Source organism: Aplidium turbinatum, chromosome 6, assembly GCF_918807975.1.
Source record: "Aplidium turbinatum chromosome 6, kaAplTurb1.1, whole genome shotgun sequence".
Taxonomy (NCBI): Eukaryota; Metazoa; Chordata; class Ascidiacea; order Aplousobranchia; family Polyclinidae; genus Aplidium; species Aplidium turbinatum.
The window spans coordinates 29,843,420-29,849,997 of NC_137477.1; positions in this window are offsets into that span (position 1 = coordinate 29,843,420).

A 6,578-nucleotide genomic window follows, 5' to 3' on the forward strand; every position below is an offset into this window, starting at 1 on the left:
GTTCTGAAGACAGAAACTGCAAACTGAAATCAGACTGAAAATAAACACCAGTAAAAGCGACAAAGGAACTTAAGGCAACGTAGTACCGTAACAAAGCAATCAGCAACAACGTAAATTATAATGCAACTTAAAGCAATAACATGTCATTCACCCCTTCCAAAGATTGTCAATAGGGATCAACATAAAATCAATGACGTTAATACATTAAAGACATTTAATTAATTCACAAATCTGTTTGGCGGTCGCCTTGAACGTGATGAGCGCCGGGGCATGAGGCGTTCGCTGAAATCGGTCGGTAGGCTATATGAATTTCCGATGACGAGGCATATGTATCTTCATTGACAGGCTCATTATTAGTTGTTATTTGTTCGGGAAATTTCACAGGTGGTTTGTTTATCCCTTCGTTTCCAGGTAGATTGTGTGAGTTTGAAGGACTCCCGGGATCCGGCAAACTAAGAGTCGACTCGTCCAGGCCACCACGAGCAGTTGGAGCGATGTCACGAATTGACACTGTGGTTTCGCGTCCGTTCGCGAAACGAACGTGCGCGTAGTTCGGAGTTGCATGAGAGACCATGAGTCATTTCCACTTCTTCGACAAGCGGTTCATACTTGTTAGCACGAACGTGTCGTCTCAATAAAACCTTTTGAGGACATTTAACCCAAGTAGGTATGGAAAGACCTAGACTTGAACGACGCTGAAAAATCGCTCGCGTGGCGTCACGTTTGTTGCAGTAGCCTACATAATAAAGAGCGCATAGAATGTAAAACATCAGATAGAACACACTCCCATTTAGAAATAGGAAGACCTCGAGTTTTCAAAGCAAGTTTTACAGAAGTCCAAATTACGTCGTTATATCTTTCGCAGTGGCCATTAGCCCGTGGATTGCATATAGAGGTTCTGTTGGTAGCGATACGTAAACTGTACATGTAAGACACAAAATCCTTCGACATAAACAATGCACCTCTATCCAAATGCACATAACCACATTTACCAAACATCGCAAAAAGACTAGACATGCACCGAGATTACAGCTTCAGTGTCTACTTTACTACAAGAAAAGGGGAAAGGAAATCTTCTTCTTGCGTTTGAGGCCGCCACAGATCACGTTGTGACATCAAGGCGCAGCAGCCAATGGATTGTGTATTCATCGAGCGTTGTTAGGTCCACATGTCTATCTTGTGGTCGGTATACACTATACAGGACATTGATAGATAATGTGGTGTGCAGTTTGAAAATGTGAGCCACACGCACAAGATGGTAAATCGGCGAGGCCCCGCTGGAACATGTTGCTGCTAAAACGGCCCACTCCAGTCCGCAGGCGATTGAGCTTCACCCATTTCTTCCGGGGTAGTTCTGCTCCAGGTGGGGTGTTGGTATTGAGAAGGACTGTGAATTGGTTTGGTCTCGCAACTTCTCTCCATTCACGGTTCCAAACTTCGGAAATGTGGAAGTTCGATTTGCAGATAGCTGCAGCATGTCGGGAGAACGGGCGTCGAGATTTCAAGCGCTGGTGCTTTTGGGAGTGCGAGTTTAGAACAAATTCTGGTTGAGGAGGTGGTCATCCCTTGACATAGCTTGTAGGACCAGACTACGTAGGCCTACGTGGGTTTCCCTACGAAGTTTACCTGGGGCGATGGAAATCGAGAGTAGGCTAAAACGAAAGGAAATCGAGAGTAGGCTACTCAGTACTCATCTACTACAGTCAGAATGTATTTGTTATTCGTAGCAGAAAGTAAAGGTCCTTTGAAATCGATGCTTAAGCGCTCCATCGGTTGCGTAGCTTTTATCAATGGAATTTCAATTGGCTTGCAGAACTTAGGTTTTCGATTTAACCTGGAAAGACAACAAACTTTTGAGAAATGACCTTTTTTAGAACATTTGAAACAAATAACTTCACGAGCAGGGCAATATCTTTTACTATGTCGCCCAGGGCCGGATTTAGCTGATGGGGGGCCCGGGGCACTTTTAGATCGGGGGCCCCCCGCGCAAAAAAAATTTTCGCGCCTACGGCGGGAAAAACCACCTCTACATCTACAGTAGCATTAATCCAGCACTGCACAACATTTTGCAGAAACTTCAAAGGCTGAATGAAAAAAAATAATAATAACATAAAATCACATTTTTTTCACGTAGGAGGGCCCTTCAAAAGTCGGGGGCCCTGGGGCACCTGCACCCTCTGCCCCCCCCCCCCCTAAATTCGGGCCTGATGTCGCCTATTTCCGCAATAGTTACATTTTTCAACCAACGCGGCGCTAACATCTGAGCTTTCTTCCTTATCTGAAGAATCTTCTATTCTAAAGGTAAGACGAGTTTCAAAAGCTGTTGCGCCACAATCAAGTGAAGACGGAGTCTGGCTCGCAGTCATTTCGAAACGATTGCAAAATGTTTGGGTATCATCTAAGGATCGAGCTTTATCAAAACTTTGTTGTAGCGAAGCATTTTCGTCCTCTAGCAAGCGTTGTTTAATTCTATTTGACGAAATCTCAGCGATAAACGAGTCATGTATAGGCCTATAGCTTCCTCTTTTTGCGCAACTGCTGATACGGCCCGAAAGTCACAGGAGAGGCTCAATCGCTTTAAGGTCTGCATATACTTGTCTAGTGGTTCATCTGGCTTCTGCTTCCTAGTTTTTAAAACAAATCAAGAAAACATGGGGTTAGAAACCTTTTCAAAAAGGCGCTTCAGCTGTTCGATAGCTTCATCATAATTTGTTGTCTCACACACCAGTTCATATATTGAAGCGTCTATGTGATTTATAACCAAATTCAACTTGTCTTCAGCTGAAACTTCTCCGAGCTTTTCTACATAAATTGTAAAAGACTTGTACCAATGCACCCATAGTCGTTTGGCATCTTTACTTTGCAGGTCCGCAGCTAAGAAGTTACTAGGCTAGGGCGCAAGTTTTTTAGATCCATACTTTATTAGCGGAATAAAATGTGGTAAAACCATCTACAATTCCTCTATTAGAGAAGTATATTCCGCTAAAATGCAGCTAGGTTGTTCTGAAGACAGAAACTGCAAAGTGAAATCAGACTGAAAATAAACACCAGTAAAAGCGACAAAGGAACTTAAGGCAGCGTAGTAACCAGTAGCGTAGCCAGGAATTTTGAATGGGGGGGGGTCTTGACGACCCAGCGGTGAGGGGTCTGGGGGCCCCCAGGAAATTTTGAAAAATTACTTTGAATTTGGTGCATTCTGAGAGCATTTTCAACAAAAAGGTGGGTATGAATATTCTTGTAAAATGGTGCTGTCCGGTGGCATAGCAAAAAGATAAGATCATGTTTTCTTCGGCATTTTTCGGAAATAAAGCTAAGTCTCTATGTTTTCTTGTTGCTAATTCCTGACTGAGATGTTTGACTGTTTGGTATTGGCAAAACTTGCTCTTTTAATGCAGTTTTGTTTAAAATTAGACAATTTTTTTTAGACTGAAAGCATCATTCTGAAGCATAGACACTGAAAGCATCATTCTCAATATCGTGACGTCACACGCGTGCCAAAGGGGGGGTTGCAACCCCCAAAACCCCCCCTTTGGCTACGCCACTGGTAGTAACAAAGCAATCAGCAACAACGTAAATTACAATGCAACTTAAAGCAATAACATGTCATGTGGTTCACGAAAACGAAAAAATGAAGTGAGAAACTAACATTTTAAAAAGAGAATAGGCTCGTCGTCATCGTGTACGTTTCTGAGGCCGAGGGTTTATCCTTTCACAACCCCAGGTTCACGATTTTCCTAAGCTACACTAGAAGGCTACTATAGAGAACAACCAGTCGGTTTCATCATTCAAAATGCACACACCTTCCACTCCGTTAGGTTGCTTGGACATAGTAGCCTACAATACCCTACAACAACCTTTTTGAGAGAGAAGCAAGTCTTTAAGCTTCTTAGTACCGATTTACAACGTCCCTTTATTAAACACCCCGTTGCTTTCAGTGCTGCGGTGAAAAGATATCTGTTGAAAAAGACGTGGTGAAGCGAAAGCGGCAGTATAGGCTACTCAGCGACTCGCATTTTGACATGCTCGTGTTTTTGAAAGATGCGTAACAATAAATTGGAACGTATTTTTTATAATGACATTGAAATGGCAGTGTAATCGAATGATATCATTTGTTTTCAAGGTCATTTTGACGTCACAAAGTGCTTCTGGTGTCAGTTTAAGTTAAGACAAAAGTAGAGGCAAAAATGGCGGTAGCGGGCGCTACTTTAACCCGAGTAGCGGTAGCGGTTAGAGGGTACTACGCTACTTTCGTGGATCGGTAGAGGATAGTGATAGCACGCGCTACTTTAGCCTGAAAAGCGGAAACGGATGCCCACCTCTGCCAAAATGCAATCTCACAGTAAAGATAAACCAAAAATAGTATTTTTTTTTAAAGTAGGCTACTAGTGTGCTCCATTCTGGGAGTTGAGGCAGACCCACTGTGCGAAAGCAATGTGAGCTCTTCGATTTTCTTTTAAGTCTTGTTTTTTTGCTGATTTTAAATATGGTGCTTTCGTCTTTAATAGCAATGAAAATTGGATTTTATTTGAAAAATAAATAATTAATCTTTTAAAAAATACCGTAATCATATTTTGACATTTAAAAAAGTGGTGAGTTGCCAACACCGTTTCCTATCCTACTGTGCTAGTAGGCTACAGTTTAACTCGTTAACATAGTGATAAGCGAATTAATATTGATTGATTGATTGATTGATTGATTGATTGATTGATTGATTGATTGATTGATTGATTGATTGATTGAATCTTTATCCTCGGACTGGGAAAGCTTCTTGCAGAGCTTAATCTTGGCAGTTTCGCTTACTTGTAGAGGCTTTGAATCACTGACGCAGGCCCGGTCACCGAGATTGACAGAGTGAAGTTTCTGATTGTTGAAGTCTTGTTGCCGGGGAACTATTCCATCCATTAGATGCCGCTGAATGGAGAGCAGTCCTTAACGTGCGTTGCTCAAGCACACACCCCGAGAGTCGAACCAGCGCCGCTTGATCTTGAAGCTTCTTCGTTCCAGAAGTGACGCCCTAACCAATTAACCTAACCAATTGAGCTTATTGCAATCTTGGACTAATCTTGAAAAGGCGATGAGTGACTCATAGTAGGCGACTCACAGCTAGCTCAGTTGAGTAGAAGTGACGTTTCAGAACCAAACCGACGACTTTACGATATTCAACGTCATTGCAAAGCTACAAGTAAAGCCAGTCTTGCCTGGGGCAGTTTGTTTAGTCTTGACAACACAGTAGTGCAAGAAATCTGTTGATGGTTATTGAATGCTCAAAATGAGATCAACTGAACTGAGGCCATATTTTTTTCAAATTTTGGCATACGAAAATATTGCAGGCCCACAAGACTACGGTGGTAAATAAGGTAGGCAGCAGCTGCCGATTACTTCAGGAGTAAAACATACGACCGCAGTGTTGTTAGAGTAAGTGAAACAGACAAAGAACAAGAAAAAAACGTAATAAAAGCAAAACCTTAAAAAATTGGCCATATATTGGTTCCAGAAATGTTTGCAGCCAAATATGTCTGAAGTTTTAGTCGACATTAACAGTTTAGAACAGCCTTTTCAAATTCCTTGTTAAGTTCCTAACGTTTAGAACAAGGCAGGTCTAAGCAAGTAGGCTAGTCGTGTTTCTCCTAAAAATTTTGAGATAAAGATTTTGTAACTTGACTTTTAGCGTGATTGAAACTAACAATACTAAATTTTAATTAATTTAAAGCAATGTACGCCCTATCTTATTATTTCATTTGCTAAGAACAACAGTCTTATTTTCATCATTGGCCTTTATTTGAAATTTAATCGAGTGCATCTTTGTCTAAACAAGCATTAAAGTAAAAAATCTATTACATTTGTTTAGATATGAGTCAGTGTATAACATGTCCTGGGCCGACGCGTCCATTAGGCAAACTAAGTAGTCTCCTAGGGCGCAGCCTTCAATGGGGGTGCAAAACTAGGGATGGTAGAAGTAGGAGATTGGTCACTCAACAGTAAGGTGGACAACTGGAGGGTTATAGCCTTTTGTTATGGCAAAATTTGGTGCAACTACAGCTTGAGGTTTACTGCCATATGTTGCATACTCAGGTGCAGTTCATATGACCTGCCCACGTGCGTACAAAATGTGTATCGTATCATTAGTACAATTATGCAGGCACTTTTAAGCTGAAACTAACTACAAAATTTCCAAAACTTATTAGACCTGAAGATGTGCCTGTGATCACACTTGAATAAGTGCTATTGTTTTTTCTGCAATAAAATCTTTTAGATAATATTCCAACTGCTTCAATATAATTTGCATATTCGCTGAGCGAAGCTGTAAGCTCTAAGCGAAGCTTTTCAAAGCTGAAACTCATCAAAACGATTATGTGCGCTCTACAATGGTTCAGGATAGGCTTGCCTAGTCAGCGAATCAATTTTTTTTGAAAAGAATTGTTTTGCTGTCTTGAATTGGATAATGGCTTTATTAAAGCAACCACGACGAGGGCTGTTGAGGTAATCGGTCGGGTCGGTCCCAAGCGTAATTCCGGAGTCCGGATCTTCTTTAAACAAAAAAAAGTAAGGCATCCCTAAAAATATTTTTCGGATGAAAA